The 22,872-nt window shown below is 47.0% G+C and overlaps 1 long non-coding RNA gene across 1 annotated transcript; it reads left to right on the top strand.

Annotated features, from left to right (window-relative positions):
• Positions 1–4,171: 4,171 nt before the first annotated feature.
• Positions 4,172–22,564, top strand: LOC106993987 (uncharacterized). Its single transcript, XR_013406480.1, has 5 exons — positions 4,172–4,239; positions 4,512–4,616; positions 18,187–18,261; positions 21,211–21,300; positions 21,740–22,564. It is a non-coding gene; the product is annotated as an uncharacterized LOC106993987 (long non-coding RNA).
• Positions 22,565–22,872: the final 308 nt, after the last annotated feature.

The raw sequence follows: 22,872 nt of genomic DNA on the forward strand, positions 1-22,872 counted from the left end.
GAGTATTTACTGAAGGCATTGAACAATTGAATGAATGAATGAGTAGTTCTGTGCTCTCCAAAGCACCAAGGATAGGGACATAGCAGGGAGGGAAGGTCAGGTAAGATCAGGGCCACTGGTGCCTTCATCAGAAGCCCAGTTCCAACCCCTTATCTCACTTCCTGAAGCAATGCAAGGGCCCAATACATATTCATTAAATACATGAACTCATCTAACCAAGTAGGCTGTGGCATCTGCTCTGTGTGGCAATTGTGCTTATAAGCCCATTTAGAATTATCCTGGAGGAGGACCACAAATCCCAACAGCCCAGATAAAAGGGCTCCATCCTACCCTACCCTCCCACCCTTTCTCTCTTCTTCAAACCAGGGAATGTCTGTCCAGCTGCTGGAGGCACAGCCTGCTTGAGTCCAACTGGGTCACCCAGGGAGTTTGTGTTCAAATTTTGGAAGCATTTCCAAAACTCTCAGACATTCTTCTGATCCAAAATCCATAGCTCCCCAGGACTCTGAGGGTTTGGATCTGATTATTTTAAAAAAATGTTCCACAACACGAAGAAAATGCACCCTCTACCCCACCCTTGCCTGCCAACCCCCCAAGCTCTCACCTTTTACCTCCCACCTCCCATCATCCTGACTGACCATTTGATACTTTAGAGCTGCCCAGGGGCTGGAGAGAAATGGATTTTATTTTACGTCCCACAGCTGTTGCAATGCTGGGGAAACCCCACGTATTTAAAATATTAAAATGGTTTCCAGACTGACAATATTTCTTATTTAGTGTTTGAGGATTTGGAGCTTACCCAGTTGACCCATCTCTGGAAAGTAAAAGAAGAAAGTAAAAAATGAAGGCTTAATCCTATTCCTGCTGCCCCCAAGGACATTAGAGCAATTTAGGCAGAGTTTAATATTTGCTGCCCCTGCTGGTTTTCTGGACCCAATGATCTACCCAGAAAGGGGGAAACCTCAGTTCTTAGGCTGGAAAGTGCCTCCCGGGGTGAGATGGAGTGGCCTGAGAATTCATCAAACCTCTCTACCAGTCTCTGGGCTGGCCCTCAATCCACTGCCTCCCCTCCCCACCACACACACACACACACACACACAATCTAAAAACTTTGAAGGCAATTTCACAGTCTCTCTAGGAGTCTGCTTTCATGGTCCAATAAGCCCTTACAGTCAGGAAGTCATTTCTTGGTCTGACCTAAGGCTCTTATGCTGCATTAAACCATGTTGATCTTAAAGAGTCTGGGTTTCCTGGATGGCACCTATCTTAGGCTTTCCCGGGGCCCATGAAGGCAAATGAGCTGCCTTTAAAGGCACATTTTAGAGGAAATCTGTCTTCCACTGTCTGATGGCTGGAGCGTTCCTGCTGCTGGAGCCTTTGATGATTTCCTTGCCCGCCAAGGATGCCTGCCCCACAGCAGGGAGGCCGCCCCGAGTTCCGCAGTGGCCTGGGGTTGGTCTCTTTGGCGAGGTTTAGATGAGGCTTGCTGTGCTCTATTCCAATTCGTAACCTTCCCTGGGGGCCAGTGCTGAGAGTGCTCTTCATTTTGTTCTTTAATTGTTTTACTAACCCACTGGCTCCATCTCATTCTTCATGACACTCTTTAGGATACCCCAGCTAGAGAGGGATATCTAATGGAGACACTGCTACCAGGCTACACTCAACCACATTGTCTAGATTGAAGGCACTTTCCCTTATTCTAACCACTCTGACCACGACTGGTTATCCTTTTTCAGTTCTGAATGAAACTTCTAGAACTGAAAGCCCTCACACTGCAATGGACAGAAAACAGATATTTGTGAATGGAGAGATTAATGAATGAACGGGGTAGTGCCTTACCGTGTACTTGACTAGACACGCTGGCATTTTGGGTTTTCAGTTGCTTCCCTGTTTAGCAGTGGGTTTTCTGCTTCCCACTAGCTGAGATCACAAAGCACATTTAGTAAGTAGAGAAAATGCCAGTAATCCAGGACAGGGGAGACCCAGCTGGGAATCTGGGAAAGAGTTTGACCAAATTCTGGCTTCAGCACTCAGCCGTGGGCCAGGCAGAACACAGGCTGAGGAGACAAAACTGCCCCTTGTATTGGTGACATTAATTCCAAAGTGCTTTTAAAACTTAACCTCTTGGATCCAGTCAACTCTCCTGTCTTTCTTCCTCTGATCCCCCACCTCCACTTCAAGCCCAACAGAGCCAAATTAAGGAGGATAGTGTCATATTCAAAGTAGCTCTGAACTGAGTTCACTTCTCTGAAATTCCAAACAAAGATATGCCATAAATATGATGTCCGCATCTCCCTGTCCTACTCTGACAAAGCAGCCCCCAGAACTTTGAAGCCTGGCTTCTAGAACAAAATGTAATAATATAAACTACTGAACTGGAGGGGCTGGCACTGTTTTACAAAGGCCCCAAATAGGCAGTGAGTTTGGGAATGGACTGTCCCAGGAACCAAATCTCATTCCATATGGTGAAGGAAAATTTTAACACAAGAAGCTTCTCTTTTTTAACTTTTTTTCTTTTCTTTCTTCTTTTTTGTTTTTTCGAGACTGGATCTCACTCTGTTGCCCAGGCTGGAGTGCAGTGATTCTGGCTGACTGCAGCTTCAACCTCCTGGGCTCAAGCTATCCTCCTGCCTCAGCCTCCCGAGTAGCTGGGATTAAAGGCATGCACCACCACACCCAGCTAATTTTAAATTTTTTTGTAGAGACAGGATCTCCCTATGTTGTCCAGGCTGGTCTCAAACTCCTGGGCTCAAGTGGTCCTGCCACCTCTTCCTCCCAAAGTGTTGGGATCACAGATGTGAGCCACGCCCAGCCTCTTTCAAACACTTTCTATTACCAGTCTAGTAACTCTCCTTTTCTGGCATCCTGCCCCTCCAGGCTGGAAGAGACATTACAGCCTCTTGCTCATGAGCCAGAGTGGTTGACTATTCCCTAAACCTGATGTAGGAGTACCTAGGATCTTAGCTCCCTAACACACTCAAAAAACAAATCTCTGCATCAGGCCTCAGCCATCAGACCAAGTCATATCCCCAAGTCATTAGAGTACAAACGATAACACCTGCAAATTAACAAGTCATGAAACTGAAATAATACATCTTCCTTGCTCTCTAGTTAACTAAGCTAATTAATTTTATGATTCTCCTCAGCTTTTTGCAGCTTGAAAAATAAAATAAGAAACATTTGGGTAAATCTTGAGTTTTTCTCTCTTGGAAGATGCTTTAAATGCCTTCTCTTTTTTCCCTCATCCCAAGTTCCAATCTCCCCCACAAAACAGAATGCTGCCTTTAGGATATAAAGCCTTAGCTTGAGGTTCTCATGAACTCTGAAAGGCCCTTTTGTGTGTGTGTGTGTGTGTGTGTGAGACGGAGTCTCACTTTGTCACCCAAGCTGGAGTACAGTGGCGCGATCTCAGCTCACTGCATTCTCCTGCCTCAGCCTCCTGAGTAGCTGGGACTACAGGCACTCATCACCATGCCTGGCTAATTTTTTGTGTTTTTAGTAGAGACGGGGTTTCACTGTGTTAGCCAGGATGGTGTCAATCTCCTGACCTCGTGATCTGCCTGCCTTGGCCTCCCAAAGTGCTGTGATTACAGGCGTGAGCCACCGCGCCCGGCAAGACCCTTCTTTTTAATCCCAAGGTAATCATTGAGTTCTTGGGCCTGTGGGACATTGTCTTCACTGTAGGAAGTTTTCTGCATCTGAATTTTATCTTGCTTACTGTGCTTGATGGTCCCTAGGAAAAAAGGTGCCTCAATTAACAAACTAGGATGCATATTTTAATTGTGTGTCTCATTACGTTTTCCTTTGGCCACAAGGAAAATCACTAAAACTTTTTGCTCAATTGCACTAGCTTTCCTTAAAGTTTTTGATGCTGATATCCACTAAGATGCAGCTCCTCTGAAGGCACAAGTGTCCAGTGTACCCTTTCAGCTGGACAAAAGAACTCATAGAAAAATTAAGGGTGTGAGTCTAGAGAGAAAGAAGCATGTCTCCAAGAAATTGTGGATTTTGTGCTTTTGGTGCCTGGAGTTGAATGGAATCAAATGCACAGAAAACCCACAAAATTTTTGAGAGAGTTTACTGTCAAAACTACCACCAGGCTTGTCTAAAAGAAAATGAAACTGTTGGAGATGAAAACACATTTCTGGGGCCCCACCTTCTTATAGACAGGAAGCAGACTGAGAGGATAGTCATTGTCATATTCTCCGATGTGCTCTCTCGAAGTGATCAAGGCTGATGGTAAGAGAAAATCTCTCACAGGGCAGAGCCAAGAACCCACAGAAGAAAGGACTGAGTGTGGAACAGGGGCCCAACCAAGGAAAATTCTCAACTCCTGGATTAGGAGGACCTGGCCAAAAATTCCCAGGAGAACATCAGAATTGCTGCAGCCCAGCCAGTGCTGAGTGACTCTCGTTCCTTTTCTTTCCAAGTAGCAGTGTTTTTGTGATTCTACACCTGTTCCACCGTACCTGGGTACCTATGGAAAACAACTTGTCTTTTTGATTTTTTAGGTCCTTATCAAATCAAGAGGAGCCTCAGTGAGATCTGGCATGGAACATGGATTTCCAGCTCAATACCAGTGTTGGATAAGATTTTTGGAGCGTCCTAGGGATGCAGTGAGTGTATTTTGCATGTGGGAAAGAAGTGAATATTTGTGACCAAAAGGGCAAAGAGTGGCCATTGTCTGTAAATATTCACTCCCTCCTCTTCTACCTATCTCTAGGGGGCACACACACTTCCCTGTCCTTGACTTTGGGCCTTGCCATTTTACTTGTTTTTGCAAATGAGATGTTAATGGAGGTGACATGAGCAGGAGTTGAAATGTGCTTGCGCTGTAGAGCTTGCTGTCTTGCACTTCTCCCATTGCCACGAGAAAAATATGATATGAGTCCAGTAGGATGAGAGGTATTTGGAACAAAGCTGCCCCAGGTGCCCTGTAGACCTGTGGCCTGAAGCGAAGCCACCCCATGTGACCTTCAGGCAAATGGGTGAGAAATACCTCCTGTTATATGGCACTGTGCTGTTTGTGGTTGTTTGTTACGCGGTGGTGGCTGACTGAGACAGCCCGCAATAGCAACCATGAGTCCCATGGCTTCTTTAAAGATAGGAAGTAAAAAAGTAAATGGCAAACAATTTGGGAGTGGGCTGATACCAACAGAAAGGAGAAATGATCATAAACTTTGGGATGAGCTGACAAAGTTCTCATGACTGCCTGGAAAACTCAGCATACCTAGTGGGTCCTGGAAAAGGTGGGAGGCTATAAATACAGAAGCAAGTGTACCTCAAAGTCTCCCATGCCAGCCAAAGAAGAGGAATAAAGAGTCGGTTGAGGTTGTGGGTGAGGTGAATGGGTTTATAGACTGAGGTTGCCCAGGAATTCGCCGTGTACATATACAGTGTACATACTTAATGTTTGATATATTTATTATACAGTAATTTTCTGATAATTAAACTTCTTAATATAACTTTGTGGTAAGAGTGCTTTTCCCACATTCCAGAGATTACCAGGAGTCTGACTTTTAAAAAATCTTGTTGTATTGTATGTATTTTTAGAAAAAGGTAGAGTAAAAATAAATAGATTAACTAGGACTGCTGGAAAAGGGGGTTGGGTGGGAAAGAAAAATGCCATTCAGAAATAGACCATGAAACTAATTACCTGGATAAACCAATATAACAAAATTTATTGTTTCAGACAGGGTCATAAACTCAATTACCTTAGGGGACTGGCAGGTGACACAAACAAATGAGGTAGGCATGGTGGGGAGTGTGGTGATGCGGGAGTGTGTGCCCTGTCCCAGAAGGAAAGCTATGACTGGGCTCCCTCCAATTGTTGCCATGTGGGAGTGGCATCTAGCGTTGCCAGCTCTTCTGAGGAAACAGGGCTGCCATGTTTGCTTCTGCAGGTTGTACACTGCACAGGAGTGCTCAGCCGAGAGGGTAGCTGGAGCCTAAAATTCAGTACAAGCTCCATGTACCAAGCCCTGGGCCAGGACACAGGACTCGAAGAGCAGAGGTAGGCTAGGTTTCAGCCCCTATGCACCCTCTTTAGTCTACCTTTGTGTAATACACAGTCACACAGGGGGGCCTGGGATGGAGGATCTTGCTTCCCATTGTGGAAGGTGAATAAGAAATACCTCTTTATCTTTGCTCCTGACAGCTCAGGCACAGGTGCCCTTTCTAGGCTCAGCCAATAGATGCTCCTTTCTAAGGCCTGGAACCTTGTGTGAGTGACAGAAGCACAGAGGTGGAGAGATTACATGGGGTAGCATCCACTGTGTTTAGGTATGTCTGAATGGTGACACATACAGCACTTCTGAGAACACTGAGCTACTATTGAACAAAACTCTGGCATGCTGATTGACCCAGTGGGTCTCCAGCTAGCCATCTCTGGATTAAGACATCCCAAGTCCAGGAAGGTGTATGAGTGTACTCACTTGTTCCCAGTAACCTTTGCATACACATAAGTTTCTCTCTCCTTCCTTCCTTCCTTCCTTCCTTCCTCCCTCCCTCCCTCCCTCCCTTCCTTCCTTCCTTCCTTCCTCTTCTCCCTCCTCCTTTTCTTTTTTCTTTCTCTTTTCTCTTTCTTTTCTTTTCTTTCTCTTTCTTTCTCTCTCCCCTCCCTCCCTCCCTCCCTCCCTCCCTCCCTCCCTCCCTCCCTCCCTCCCTCCCTCCCTTCCTTCCTTCCTTCCTTCCTTCCTTCCTTCCTTCCTTCCTTCCTTCCTTCCTTCCTTCCTTCCCTCGTTCTTTCCTTCCTTCTTCTTTTTGGGAGACAGGGTCTCTCTCTGTCACCCAGGCTGGAGTGCAGTAGCACTACTGACGCTTATTGCAACCTCAACCTCCCAGACCCAAATGACCCCCCCACCTCAGCCTCCCAAGTAGCTGGGATCACAGGTGTGCCCCACCATGCCTGATTAATTTTTTATATTTTTTGTAAAGATGGAGTCTCCCTATTTGCCCAGGCAGGTCTCATGCTCCTAAGCTCAAGTGATCCTCCTGCTTTGGCCCCCCAAAATGCTGGGATTACAGGCATGAGCCACCACACTTGGCCCTGAGATGTCCTTTCTTGGCATCATAGTGCAGGGCAGTGACAAGCTTCCTGTCTCAGAAGGTTTGGATTTGGTTCCAGTTCTACTAGAGCTTGGTCCCAGAGCTTCCTAGCTCTATGACTTTGCATGTTTGCATCATGCTGACTCTTAATTTCCTTGTCTGTAAAATGGAAATTTGAATGCTGGTACTCCTTGCCTCTCAGGGATATTGGAAGACTCAAATCCAGTAAGATAATGCATGAGAAAGCATGTTGCAAGCCTAACACGCTATGTAAATGTAAGGTATTATTATACTGCTCAGAGACATGAGAATTCATGTTGCTGATGTTTGAACCAGAGATGGTGGGAATCTAGCATGGAGCAGGCCTATCTAATTATTTTCAAAATGCTGAAAAAGGCCTTTCCAATTCATTGCCTTCCCAGTTACCCCTCCTGTCTGCTGCTGTAAACTTTCACTTTCCCATAACAATAAACATTTCTATTGTGCCTTACCATTATTTTATTTGACCCTCACAACATTCCTATGTGGTAAGGGTTATTCCCATTTGCTGATGAGGAAACTGAGGCTCAGGGAATTCTGGGAGATACAATTCAAGTTGAGATTTAGGTGGGAATACAGCCAAACCATATCATTCTGCCCCTGCATCCTCCAAATATCATGTCCTTACTTTTTTTTTTTGAAATGGGGCCTCACTCTATCGCCCTGGCTGGAGTGCAGTGGTGTGATCTCGGCTCACTGCAAGCTCCGCCTCCCGGGTTCACGCTACTCTCCTGCCTCAGCCTCCCGAGTAGCTGGGACTACAGGTGCCCGTCACTATGCCTGGCTAATTTTTTGTATTTTTAGTAGAGACGGGGTTTCACCATGTTAGCCAGGATGGTCTCGATCTCCTGACCTCGTGATCTGCCCGCCTTGGCCTCCCAAAGCGCTGGGATTACAGGTGTAAGCCACTGCGCCCGGCCCATGTCCTTACATTTTAAAACCAATCAGGCCTTCACAACAGTCCCCCAAAGTCTTAATGCATTTCAGCGTTAACCCAAAAGTCCATAGTCCAAAGTCTCATCTGAGACAAGGCAAGTCCCTTCTGCCTATGAGCCTGTAATACCAAAAACAAGCTAGTTACTTCCTAGATACAATGGGGGTATAGGAATTGAGTAAATACAGCTGTCCCAAATGGGAGAAATTGGCCAAAACAAAGGGGTTATGGGGCCCATGCAAGTCTGAAATTCAGTGGGGCAGTCAAATTTTAAAGCTTCAAAATGATCTCCTTTGACTCCAGGTCTCACATCCAGGGAGATGCAAGAGGTAGGTTCCCATGGTCTTGGGCAGCTCTGCTCCTGTGGCTTTGCAGGGTACAGCCTCCGTCCTGGCTGCTTTCACAGGCTGGTGTTGAGTGTCTGCAGCTTTTCTAGGCAAATGGTGCAAGCTGTCAGTGGATTTACGTTCTGGGGTCTGGAGGATGATGGCCTTCTTCTCACAGCTCCACTAGGCAGTGCCCCAGTAGAAAGTTTCTGTGGGGGCTCTGACCCCACATTTCCCTTCCGCACTGCCCTAGGAAGGTTCTCCTTGAGGTCCCCACCCCTGCAGCAAACTTTTGCCTGGGTATCCAGGCATTTCCATACATTTTCTGAATTCTAGGTTAAGATTCCCAAACCTCAGTTCTTGACATCTGTGCACCTGCAGCTCATCACCACATAGAAGCTGTCAAGGCTTGGGGCTTCCACCCTCTGAAGCCACAGCCTGAGCTGATGGTTGGCCCCTTTCAGCCATGGCTGGATGGCTAGGACACAGGGCACCAAGTCCCTAAGCTGCACACAGCATGGGAACCTTGGGCCTGGCCCACAAAACCACGTTCTCCTCCTGTGCCTCTGGGCCTGTGATGGGAGGGGCTGCTGTGAAGGTCTGTGACCTGGCCTGGAGACATTTTCTCCATGGTCTTGGGGATTAACATTAGGCTCCTTGCTATTTATACAAATTTCTGGAGCTGGTTTGAATTTCTTCCCAGAAAATGGGTTTTTCTTTTCTATAACATAGTCAGGCTGCAAATTTTCAAAACTTTTAAACTCTGCTTCGCTTATAAAATGGAATGCCTTTAATAGTACCCAAGTCACCTCTTGAATGCTTTGCTGTTTAGAAATTTCTTCTGCCAGATACGCTAAATCATCTTTCTCAAGTTCAAATTTTCACAAATCTCCAGGGTAGGGGCAAAATGCCACCAGTCTCTTTGCTAAAACATAACAAGAGTCACCTTTACTCCAGTTCCCAACAAGTTCCTCATCTCCATCTGAGACCACCTCAGCCTGAACCTTATTGTCCATATCATTATCAGGCTTTTGGTCAAAGCCAATCAACAAGTCTCTAGGAAGTTCCAAACTTTCCCACATTTTCCTGTCTTCTTCTGAGCCCTCCAAACTGTTCCAACCTCTGCCTGTTACCCAGTTCCAAAGTTGCTGCCACGTTTTCGAGTATCTTTTCAGCAGTGCCCCACTCTACTGGTACCAATTGACTGTATTAATCAGTTTTCACGCTGCTGATAAAGACATACCCGAGACTGGGAGGAAAAAGAGGCTTGATTGGACTTATAGTTCCACATGGCTGGGGAGGCCTTAGGCACTTCTTACATGGCAGCAGCAAAAGAAAATGAGGAAGAAGCAAAAGTGGAAACCCCTGATAAACCCATCAGATCTCATGAGACTTATTCACTATCACAAGAATAACACGGGAAAAAGACTGGCCCCTATGATTCAATTACCCCCTCCCCCGGGTCCCTCCCACAATACGTGGGAGTTCTGGGAGATATAATTCAAGTTGAGATTTGGATGGGGACACAGTCAAACCATATCAACTTGTATTTACAAGTATAATAGTGATATAATTATTTGGGGAGAATAAAGGAGGTGAGAGTGATATAAAACAGCGAAATTTGCTTCCTGATGTTTTAAAATTAACAAATCAAGAAACAGTAAATAAAAATACTCAGAGATTTGAAATCAGCTACCAGAAGAAACAGATAAAAGAGATAAAAAGTAGTTATCTTTGGAGTATGGAACTAAGGGGGGCAAGTGATGAAGCACTTCTATACTATCTTATTTTTAACTGTGTGCATTCTTAACCTTACTTAAAAGGCAAAAGGCATGGGTTTTAGTTAAGCAATTCATATGTTATTCTAGTGGATTTGAAATCCCTCTTTGACCCTTGCTAACCATGTAGGTGCCTGGCCCAGATGTGGGGAGTAGGAAATGCTAATTTCCTTTCTCACCTTCTGAGGGTTCGTTGCTGTTATCACCAGAAATGTACACTTCCTGGGCTATTTCATTCAGCCCCCAACCTTGTCCACTGAACAAGACAACTGAGTCACTACACCAAATTCTGGGATCCACTTTGTCACACCAGGCCTCCTTACACGTATGACTCCAGCTCCGGACACATAATAGCACTCAGTGAATATTTGGTGAAACTGAATAAAAATGCCTGCAGAGACCAAATGCCTAGAGAGACCCAATGCACTCTGTCTGTGAACTCTTTTGATGCTGCACAGAAACAGCACCATGCTTATTCCTTCGGCATGTGTCTGTGCAGTTTCTACTATGTCCTTGGTAAGCAAGTGAGTCATGGCCTCAGCCTTCATGGAGACAGACGTTCAGTAAGTCGGTATGTAATTACACACTGCAATAGGTGCTATGAAAGAAAAGAACTGGACTCTTAAGAAAAAATAACTTCATTGGAAGGTCAAGGGGGCCTTTTCAGAGGAAGTGACATAATGAGCTCAGGACATATGAATGTCAGAATTCAAGATTAAAAAAAGGAGCGTGGCCGGGAGTGGTGGCTCACGCCTGTAATCCTAGCACTTTGGGATGCCGAGGCGGGCAGATCATGAGGTCAAGAGATGGAGACCATCCTGGCCAACATGGTGAAATCCTGTCTCTACTAAAAATACAAAAAAAAAAAAACCAAACAAAAAAACCTTAGCTGAGTGTAGTGATGCGTGCCTGTAGTCCCAGCTACTTGGGAGGCTGAGGCAGGAGAATCACTTGAATCTGGGAGGGTGGAGGTTGCTGTGAGCTGAGATTGCACCACTGCATTCCAGCCTGGTTACAGAGCGAGACTCCGTCTCAAAAAAAAAAAAAAAAAAAAAAGAGTGTTCTAGACAGAGAGCTGCATGTGCAAAGGTCCCGAGGTGGAAAAGCTAAATGTGCAAGAGTGGTGCTTCTCACACTTCACTGTGCACCTGGGGGCCTTATTAAAAGGCAGACTCTGTCTCAGTACTTCTGGAGTGGGGCAGAACTGAATTTCCAACCTACTCCCAGGTGATGCCGGTAGCATCATGTTTGAGGAACTGAGAGATTTATGGAGAGCATAGTGAGCAAGGAGACGGGACTGGAGGAGGCAGAGACCAAATCATGCAGGAGCTCGGGGGCCACCTCCTAAATGTCAGCAGGAGAGTCACACAGTCTGATGTGGCAATTGACAAAACATCTCTTAAATTTTTAAAATGCTCTGTAATGTTGCTGACAATGGTGGTGGTTGAATTAGACCTACTCTTGGGAGTTTACAATCTTGGGCTTGTTCCTTGTTGCTGGAGAACCCTAAAGAGCCAAGGGGTTGCTAGAAGTATTTATACTAGAGGCTGGCAAATCACACAGCCAGGAAGTCCACGCTGTCTCTCTCCTCTCCCCTTTCGTGCCCCGCTGGACCTGCTGTTGTGTTCACAAAGGAGGTGAAACCTCAGCCCACGACTTGCCTCCTATGTATCTTCCTAATCTTGGGCACGCTCTTAATCTGCCTTTGCCTCAGTTTCCATATCTGTAAAATAGGGATACATAAACCTCTCTGGCAGGGATGTTGGGATGATTGGAGATAATGTAGGAAAAGCATGGCCATTCAGTAAATATTAAGATGGATTATTCCTGATTTCTATTCCCAAGTGTTGAATTTAGGAAAAGCTCACAACATCTTCTGCACAAAGTTTAATGAGTTGAGACTGCCAGGACCTTTTTTTTTATTTTTCTTTACGTTGAAATGTCATCCCCCAGCAAAGTTCAGGTGAAAAAGATTCCCTGGTCTTAAGAAAACCAGTAGTATCTTGGGTTAGACTGGCAAAATACAGGCCAAAAGAAAAAAAATTGTAAATTTTTTTCTTTCTTTCAGAAAGAAAAGCAAAAAAATTTGCTTTTTCAAAGCAAATTTTTCATAGAAAACAAAAACAAAAACAGCTGAGCTCCACTGCTTGGGTCTCTGCTGACCTCTCCCTCTGCTGTCTGTCTGTCTGTCCATTGGCTTCTCTCTCATTTCTACTCAACAACAGGATGCCTTCCTTCTCCCTCCCCCTCCTCTCTGCTGCAAACAACCCCGGAGCCACTCTGTCTGCCCTGTGCTCTGTTTAAAGGAACAGACACCCATTTCTCACAGAAGAACTGTTAGGTAAACAATAATATATTTTTTTAAACCCAGAAAGTGGCTCAACACACTCAGCATGGACTGACTGTCTCTAGCATTCCCGGCTAGCTTCAGGACAAAGGTCTCCAGAGGAAGGATGCTTCTTTTCTTTTCTTTAAAAAGAGTAAAAGAGGACAACAGGAAACCCAGGCGAGAAGGGCCCTCAGACTTGAGGCCGACAGACAGGAGCCTGGCCTCGGCCTAAAGAGCCCTGGGAAGCTGCTCTTGGCAGCCCTGGCCTGAGTGGCAGGAGAGGATGGCTTTCGCTCCCTGAGGCCCTGTCCCTAAATGCACCTCCCAGCAGTGTGAAGTCTCCCCTAAACCCTGACTTCACTGCACCCTCCTAATGACACCGGGAGTTATACCTTAATACTCCTATTTCACAGATGGGGAAACTGAGGACCAGAAGGATGAAGAAACTTGCCCAAGGTCCCATAGAATAAAGTTCACATCAGGACTCACACCCAAGTCTAGCTGACTCCAAAGTTCATTTTGGAACCACCCACAACATGGACTTCCTGGATCCCGGACTTTTGGATGACTTGACTTCACCCCACAGCCTTTCAAGAGAGAAAAGGATCTACTTTCTAGATCTGGGACCTGGGAAAGTGGGCAGCTTTGGGTTCCTGGTGGGCCAGGAATAGGGCTGGGGTTCCCAGAGTCCTGACTCAAAACCCAAGGCTGGCCATTTCAATAAAAGAAAAAACCAGACCGGGCGCGGTGGCTCCCACCTGTAATCCCAGCACTTTGGGAGGCCAAGGCGGATGGATCACTTGAGGTCAGGAGTTCGAGACCAGTCTGGGCAACATACAGAAAACCCGTCTCTACTAAAAAAAAAAAAAAACTAGCAAGGCTTGTTGGAAAGTGCCTGTAATCCCAGCTACTTGGGAGGCTGAGGCAGGAGAATCGCTTGAACCCGGGAGGCAGAGGTTGTAGTGAGCCGAGATTGTGCCACTGCACTCCAGCCTGGGCGACAGAGCCAGAGTACATCTCAAAAACAAAAAATGAAAAACCTAAAAAAATCAATAAAAGAAAACTCCAAAGAACAGGCTGAGGTCAGCCCCTCCGTTTCTTTGCTTGGATTTGCCTCTCTGAAGAAGCAGAAATCTTCCCTCCTGCTACCCTATGTTTTTCTGAGCTGCGTCCACAGCTGCCATCCACAGAGGCCAATGGCTGCACACACACGTTCCCATCTGTCCATAACAACAAAGAAATAATTCCCAGAAAAATAAAAACACAGAATATGTTCTCAAACAAAGAAGGAAGAAAATGTTTTTGGTTTCTTTGAAACACCGCACCTATCTGCTGATGGGGATAAGTCGACTGCGAGAGACAGTGTGGGGTGCAGAGCAGAAAGCCACCGGCTTTGGGCCAAGGCAAAACTGGGTTCAAGAGCAGCTTGCTAGTGTGGGTCCGGGGGAAATCCCTTTTGTATTCTGGTGCTCGTTTCTTCATCTGTCACACCTGCACCAAGAGGTTACGGAAGGTCTTCTCTGTGCCAGGCCTTCTCCAACTATCCTTACAGCAGCTTGCAGGGTGGCAGCAGGTTTATTTTGGCAGGGAGGAAACTGAGGCTATAGAAGTTTACTAGATGGCCCAAGATTGGCCTGGCTCCAAAGCAAATGCCCTTAACTACTAAGCTGAGTCAGGTATGAGCATAGAATGTGCAGGGCACAGCACAGGGGCCCAGTCAATGCCGAATGGTTTCCTTGATTCCTTGACAAATCAAATGGAATCAATTCTGAGCAAAGGGTTCTAAGTAAGGCTTTGGTGAGGATAAAGGAGGAGTTGGTGTCTCAGTTGCCTTTGTCCCTAGCACCCTAATAAACTCTGTAAAGTGAGACTAGAGATGAGATTTGATCATTAGAATGGAGCTGAATGTTGTCATCTTTATTTTTCCTCCCTAAGAAGACAAGGTATTACCAGTGGAGGGTCTTGACTATGAATCATCCAGGTTCTTGGTGCATTGAACAAAGAATTGGACAAAATGCACAAACAAAGCAACAAAAGAGTGAAGCAACAAAAGCACAGATTTACTGATGTGAAAATACACTCCACAGAGTGGGAGCGGGCTCAAGCGAGCAGCTCAGCAGCACGAGTTGCAAAATCTTTAAGTACCTTTTAGAGATTTCCTATTGGTTTCACCCTGTTGGAGGCTGAAGTAGAGTTACACCCTATGCAAATGAAGACTTGGCCCATGACCAATCAGCCCTATGCAAATGAAGAATTGGCCCATGACCAATCAGAGGCTGAAGTGAAGGCTCCCTGTTTCCAGACCCTATTCTCCTGCCTCAAAGGGATATCCCAGTTAATTCCCTAGAATGGAGGAAGAGGGGACGGAAGAACAGAGCTGTAGGGAGGGGGCAGTTTTCATGCCAGACAAAGAATGTAATTGATAATGATGACAACAGGAACCAGAATGCACTGAGTGCTTACTATGGGCAGGCACTGTGCCAAGTGTTTCACTTAACAGACGTGCTTTGAGAGGGTGTGATGGCTGTTCCCCTTCCAGATCCATGCTTTGCCCTTCCTTTTATGCAAGGGAGGCTGGACCCTTACAGACCACATTAACTGGGCTAGCTTGCCCTGTGGTTTCCTTTTGGGCTTGTCCAAGGGGAGATAATATCAGGAAATCAGAGGGCGAGAAGAGAGTTTGGGGTGTTTCCCTTCTGCCCGCTCTGTGCCACAGCTCTGTGTCTCTCACAGTGATAGCTCTTAGTGGTGGGGCCCTCTCTGTCACCAGCTCTTGCCTGGTCTCTCAGCCCTGGGGGAGGTAACAGCTTTACATTATCTAGTCCTTGGGTGTCTCAACATCCCACATTGGGTCCCTTAGCCCTGCTTCCACTTCCATAAACAGTTCCTTCATGAAGTTCTCTTCAAACCCACCCTACCCTGCATCTTCTGTTTCCTACAACCCACCAAGTGCTTCTTTCTCTGTTTTGCAGAGGAGGAGGCTGAGGCTCAGGGTAACAGATCTTGCCAGGGCTGCAGTGCTTGTAGAAGACATAGTGGTCTTTCCAATTTCGCTATCTCATACAAGCTGGCAGGCAGGATGGGCTTCCCCTGCGGGTGCAGGGGACTATACACTGGGCATATGGGATATACATGGCTTCCGAAACAAACTCCTGGGTCCCTGACATCAGGGCTGCAGGGAGGCCAGAGGCAGGTGAGAGTAGGTATGTGGGGTGCACGGTGGGGGTGTTGGGGAGCATGTGGTGTGGGGGCTCAGACCGGCTGGCCATGTCTTCTCACCGTGACTTGTTCTAAGAACAGATCACATCACTCTGCCTGGCTGATGGATTCTGCATGAATGTGCCCAGCATCTATTTATTTCCTTCCTGTACAAAGCAGCGGGACGTCTGGGAGCAGGGAAAGTAAACAAACACCAAATTCTGCTGCCCAAAGCTATTACTGGTATTGCTCATGCTATTAAATATTTTAAATGCTTTTTCACACTTCCAAATTGTGAGTTTCCCTCTTGCTCCTCTGTCCGCACCCCCTTCCTCATCCTTGTGGCCAAGCTGGGAGACAGCTGGGCATTATCCCCTCAACCCACTTTCCAGTTTGGGGCACTGAGGTGCTGACAGAGGTAGAGCTGGCCTGGAGGGCAGGAGGTGACACGGGTAGGGGGTGTGTTGCTTCTCTGGGGGATTAGCTCCAATAGGAGCCAGTGACATCTACTCCAAGAACCACCAGCAGAGATGAGCAGTGAGTCTGGCAAGGAAAACCTAAAGCTTTGCAGGAACAAAAAGGCCAGAAAGAGGGAAGAGTGGGAGAAGCAGCATTTTTTGGAACAAATGTAATAATGCTGTATGCAGTCACCTTGCTGTCTCTGCTTGGCTACCTTATATCATTATACTCATTGTCCAGATGAGAAAACAGAGGCTTGGAAAACGTGTAGTACGTACTCAATAAATACATGTTGATGGACCAGATTAAGTAACTTTACCCAGATCATCAGTAACAAAGCTGAAGCTGAAACCCCAAAGGCCTGTGCCTGCCCCAGCACTGCTGTCTGTGCCAGAAAGAAAGAAAGAAAGAAAAAAAGAGAAAGGATGAAAGACTGAGAAAAGTAAGAGAAAGCCGAGAGCTGTGAGACAGCGCTAGGGGAGGTGCTGTAGCATTGCAGTTGAGCTCATGGGCTCAGGGGACAGGCTGCTTGGGTTCACATTCCCACTCCAAGGTCAGCTGTTTGATCTTGGGCAAGTTGCTTAACTTTTCTGTGCTTCTTCATGTGTGAGTGGGGATGAGAAAGGTGCCTGTGCTGGTCCTGGGCCTATTTGCTTTGATATCCGTTCTATGCCTTTTCCCTGCTCTGCATCGAAGTGGTGGTGGTGGTGGGGGTGGGGGAGGCTGTGTTTGCAGGCTCCTGTGACATCTGGTCTCCAGCAGAGTTTTGCCAGTAGGAGGCATTGGCAGGAGGTTGGGGGGTAGAGTAAGAGAAAAACCAGAGGGTTTCTTCTCTCTCTCTCTCTGCCTTGGGCCTACTTTCTAGAAGCAGTTGCTTTTCCTTCAGGACTCTGGCTTCTGCTGGACAGGGATGCTGTGATTCCAGCTTCCGGGTGACCCCAGAGCCAAATGCCCAGCTGTGCCTAGGGGCAGGGATGGTGCCTTCTTCCTATGGCTCATCTCTGGGCCCTCTCACTATCCTTATTTGGCTTCTTTGCTCTTCTGTCACCAAGAAAGCCAATTCCGCGCACTAAGTTCCCTCTATTTTAAGGACTCAGAGCGGTTTCTATTTCCTAATTGGTGCCTCATGGGGGTTTATGTGAGAAATAAGTTAATCAAGTCCTGGGCACTCAACACATGGTGGCCTCTATTCTTGTCATTACTTAGACTCCAGTTTGTCCAGCCCAGCTGGCAGGTTCCTGAATCTTCTGCTCCTCTGTGACCTTTTCCCTGGGAGGCGGAATAGTCCACATCCACCACAGTTTTGAGAGTGATGGCAGCTGCCATTTGTTCCTCCCTGCCCAAGCACCCGTGCCAGCAAATCACTGCAATGGTGGCCCCTCAGAAGAACCCTGCAAGTCAGCGAGTGTTATCCACATTTTACAGATAGGGAAGCAGGCTCAGAGCCCTTGTGTGGCTTTCTTGAGATCAGAGAGTAGGAAGGAGATTAAACCCAGGTCTGTGAGATACTAGAGCTGATGTCCTCACCGCCAGTCCCCATGGCTGCCAGGCCATGGTGGAGCCACTGTGGTCACATTGCCATAGTCAGTAGGTAAGGGTCTTGTCCCTAGACCTTCTCTGAGGTTCTCTTTGGATGCTGCTGCCACTGGCAGTGGTGTGTGTGTGTGTGTGTGTGTGTGTGTGTGTGTGTTTGCACCTTCCCTGAGTCCTGCTGGAATGGATGTAACCTTTGCCACCCATCCAAGAAGACGGTGGAGGCAAAGGCTGATCTGCATCAGAGTTAAGAGTGAACAGTGTGTTCACTGGGGAGCAAATGTAAAGGCTGCGTAGACTCAGGAGCCATGATTTTGTATGTGCGTGGACTTGATAGGCCAGGGCCTGTGGTGAGGAGCAGTGGGCGCTGTGTGGAGGAGCAGGAAGAATTAAGTGATGCTCAGGAAAAAGCAGAGATGGGAGACCATTCAAGTGGAGAGCGTGGGAGAGAGCAAGAGAGAAGAGAGGTGTCTGTGCCTTCTGCAATTGAATCCTGACAGATTCTCTTGAATGCTTAAAATGAGTTTCTCTTTTACTTGACAGGAACGAGAATTGGGTGGGGAAGTGTAAATGACAAACTTAAACCCCCATCAACAGGGACGAGTTCAGTAAATCATGGTAAGTCTATAAAACAGGATGCTAGTAGCCATCAATAATGATATAGTTCCACATTTGTTGACATGGAAAGACACCCACAGCCTGTTGTGTAGTGAGAAAGGCAGGTTACAGGATGACCCACTGACTGGGGACCCATCTGTGTAGAGCTCGGCACATGCACGTATCTGTGAACAGACAGAGCCTGAGAGCAAGTCGTGCAGCATCATGCAAAACCTCGTTCTCTCTGCAGAAGAAATTCCGACTTTGGTTTTTTAATGTTCCCGCATTGTTTGACTCTTTTGTAAATAAATGATGAGCATAAGCCCTTATATTAACTGGAAGAAAAAGCCCTAAAATATTTTCACATTTAAAATCCGTAAGTGGCAAATAAGGAAGAAATCGCAGACTGGTTCTGACTTTCAGGTCTATCAGCCAGGAAGGTAAGGGGGGAAATAGGTTGCTACTAAGGTCAAGGACGAAGGTCTAGGACTTTCTTTTTTTCCAGAAAGAAGAGACATGACTGAGCATAAGTGCTGAGACAAAGGTGCCTATGGTTGGGGGAAAGGACACAGATAGAGTAGAGGGAGTGGTGCTTCTTGGTGGCATAAGGACTTAGGGAGAAAGGGGTGGGGTGGAATCCTGGGCACAGGAGGTAGGATTAGCCCTTGACAGGTGGAGAAGCACCGTTTTCATGCAGCAGGAGGGAAGGCAGGAAGGACGGTGCACATGTGCACAGTTGTAGGTGGAGTGGCAGGAAGATGAGGGCGTCCTTTCCTGATTGCCTCTATTTTCTCTTCAAAGTAGGAGGCGAGCTCATCCCATGAGAGTGAGATGGTCAGCTTCCCAGGCTGGGGGCCTGAAGTTCCTGGGAGGAGATTTGGAAGGCACCGTGTGGGGCTGGGGGTGGGGTAGAAGAAGGGCTGGTGGGGACAGTTGGGAGGATAGTCAGTCTCTGTTGGGCACCAGCTGCTTGTTGGAGGCCATTCATTTGTGTTGGCATGTGTCCACACAGTTGACTGGTCTCTCTCTAGTGAAATTCTGGTGTCCAGAGCTGGGAATGGAGAAGGTTCATTGTTGGATTGACTACAAAGCTGCAAGGCTTGATGGGTTACATGTGACCAGGGGACAAGGTGGCGAGGGGTTGACAGCGACAGCAGGAGAGTGGTTTAAACGAGTAATAAGGACCTATAGGCCAGCAAGGAAGGGAAGGAAATTAGCATGCAGGAAAAAGGGGGTCTTAATTAAGGCAAAGGATGGGCTTTGTAGGAGTTAGTGAAAAGGAAATATGAGAGGATGATGGCTACTGTGGCTAGGAGGGAAGTGTTGATGGGGAGACTTCAGAGGTGGGCATTGGAGGGTTGTGACTGTGATTGTGGGAGAGGGGCGTTGAAATGGAGGGGATTCAAGGTCATTGACTGAGGCCAGGGTGATGCATGGGTTGACTTAGGATGGAGACCAAAAATGGGAGCAGGACCCTCACTTGATAAATGTTGGGTAGGTACTGGGGGGTCAATAGAGCAAAGCAATGAGGGGAAAAGGAGAGGGCTCAAGATGGCAAGGGAGATAGTTTTGTTCAAGACAAGAAGATAAAGAACACTTAGGGTCTGGAAAGTGAATTTACAGGATAAAGAGTAGGTCTTGGGTCCAGACTGTCAGAGAGGCCCTGGACACCATTTTTTTTTTTTTTTTTTTGAGACGGAGTCTTGCTCTGTCACCCAGGCTGGAGTGCAGTGGCCGGATCTCGGCTCACTGCAAGCTCCGCCTCCCGGGTTTACGCCATTCTCCTGCCTCAGCTTCCTGAGTAGCTGGGACTACAGGCGCCCGCCACCTCGCCCGGCTAGTTTTTTTGTATTTTTTAGTAGAGACGGGGTTTCACCGTGTTAGCCGGGATCGTCTCTCGATCTCCTGACCTCGTGATCCGCCCATCTCGGCCTCCCAAAGTGCTGGGATTACAGGCTTGAGCCACCGCGCCCGGCTGGACACCATTAAGTACATTTCACAGTGGAGGAAATTGAGGCTGGGAGAAGTGAAGTGAACTGCTCATGGCTAATAAGCAGCAGAACCCTCGCTGCCCTAATGCTAGCCTAGTGCACCTTCACTGTGTTGAGATGGCAGAGCCATGAGTCTTAAGTGTGAAAAGTCATCTTAGAAATCACTGATGGGCCAATCCTTTCATTTTAAAGCTGAACAAACAGAAATCTAGGAAAATTAAGTCAAATTTAGTATAACTGGGACCAAACCGAGGTGTCTTGACTCCCGGTTGCTGAGCATTGGTGATGGAAAAGGGAAGAAAGTATGTTAGAAAGGGAACATAGACATAGAAGGCTAGTGTGTGTGTGCACGTGTGTGTGTGTATGCACATGCATGCACATTCTCACTCACATGTCTGTGTTTGTAAGAAAGCCGAACCAGGACAGTGTATTCGTTTTTGCAAAGAAGAACATGCTGCTGCCTTTGTAGAGGTAATAGTAAATGCTTTTATTTGCCAGGAGTGGAGATGGAAGAAATGAATCACCTATTCCACATGTCCTGATTCCAGTGGATGCACACTGAAGAGGCAGCCAACCCGTGCCAAGAGAATACTTCATGCCTTGCAGCACACTGGAGCTACCGGGGCTTGGGCCATACCCTGCTCTAACTAGTAGGCTTGCAGGGCCAGACTCCCCATTGCTTGTATTAGCACCAAGATTCATACACTGGGCACATTTGTTTAGTCAGGGCTTGTATTAGTGTGCTAGGGCTGCCATAGCAAAAGGACCACAGACTGGGTGGCTTAAACAACAGAAATTAATTTGTCATAGTTCTGGGAGCTGGAAGTACAAAGTCAAAGTGTGGGCAGGGGCAGCTTCTGCTGGGACCTCTTTCTTTGGCTAGTAGATGGCCATCTTCTTCTCCCCATGTCTTCACATGGTCTTCCCTCTGTTCCTATCTGTGTTTAAATTTCCTTTTTTTGTTGTTGTTGTCTTCCAGGCTGGAGTGCAGTGGTGCCTCAACCTCCCCACTCCCCAGCTCAAGCAATCCTTGCACCTCAGCCTCTCAAGCAGCTGGGATCCCACCGAGGTAATGGTTTTTTTTTTTCCTTTTTCTTTTTTTGTAAAGAGACAAGGTCTCATTATGTTGCCCAGGCTGGTCTCAAACTTCTGGGCTCAAGTGATCCTCCTGCGTCAGCCTCCCAAAGTACTGGGATTACACATATGAACCATTGTGCCCATCCTAAATTTCCTCTCTTATAAGAACACTGATTATATTAGATAAAAGCCCATGCTAATGAGCTCATTTTGACTTAACCTCTTTAAACACCCTATCCCCAAATATAGTTCCGTTTTGAAGTACTAGAGGTTAGGTCTTCAATATATAAATATTTGAGAGACAGAATTTTGCCCATAATAGGACTACTTTCGTTGCAGGAACAGACACCTACTCACGTTAGCCAAGCAAAAAGAGGATTTATTATTATTCTTATTATTTTTTGAGACAGAGTTTCACTCTTGTTGCCCAGGCTGGAGTGCAATGGTGCGATCTTGGCTCACTACACAACCTCTTCCTCCTGGGTTCAAGTGATTCTCCTGCCTCAGCCTCCTGAGTAGCTGGAATTACAGGCATGTGCCACTATGCCCGGCTGATTTTGTATTTTTAGTAGAGATGGGATTTCTCCATGTTGGTCAAGCTGGTCTCGAACTCCTGACCTCAGGTCATCTGCCTGCCTTGGCCTTTCAAAGTGCTGGGATTATAGGGGTGAGCCATTGCGCCTGGCCAAGAGGGTTTCTTTTTAAGGATGAGGCTATCTCATGAGAATTGTGAAGTAGAAAGCAACTCTTCCTATCTCTTTTTTCTCTCTGGATGGATGATGGTTTCAAATCATGGTCACAAATTATTTGACCCTCCTCTCATAGAGAAGTGGGACCTATAGCGCTGCCTCTGGAATCTGGATGGGCTTATGACTGCTTCAACAAGTAGAGTATCTCAGAAGTGATGCCATGTGACTTCTAAGGCTGGGCCTTACAAGGCCATGCAACTTCTACTTTGTTCACTGAAACACTGGCTCTTGGAGCCCTGACCCATCTCATAAGAAGTCCAGCTACCCTGGAGTAGAGGCCAGGTTGGAAAGACCACAGGGAGGCACTCTGGTTTACAGCCTCAGCTGAGCCAGGCCTTTCAGCTGTCCCTGCCATGGTGCCAGACGTGAATGAAGTCATCATGGAGACGCTGCACCAGCCCTTCTGCCAGCTGACTATGATGCAGTGACTTCTGCTATTCCGTGTAGAATAGAAGACTCACCCTGCTGAGCCTTGTCTGAATTCCTAACCCACACATTCATGAAACAGAAGGAAATGGTTTTGTTTGAGATGGGGTCTTGCTCTGTCACAAAGGCTGGAGTGCAGTGGCACAATCTCGGCTCACTGCAACCTCTGCCTCCCAGGTTCAAGCGATTCTCCTGCCTCAGCCTCTAAAGTAGCTGGGATTACAGGCGCGCACCACCACGCCTGGCTAACTTTTGTATTTTTAGTAGAGACAGGGTTTGGCCATGTTGGCCGGGCTGGTCTTGAACTCCTGATCTCAGGTGATCTGCCCGCCTCGGCCTCCCAAAGTGCTGGGGTTACAGGTGTGAGCCACCTGTAACCCCAGCAGAAA

Source organism: Macaca mulatta, chromosome 16 (genome assembly GCF_049350105.2).
Source record: "Macaca mulatta isolate MMU2019108-1 chromosome 16, T2T-MMU8v2.0, whole genome shotgun sequence".
Taxonomy (NCBI): Eukaryota; Metazoa; Chordata; class Mammalia; order Primates; family Cercopithecidae; genus Macaca; species Macaca mulatta.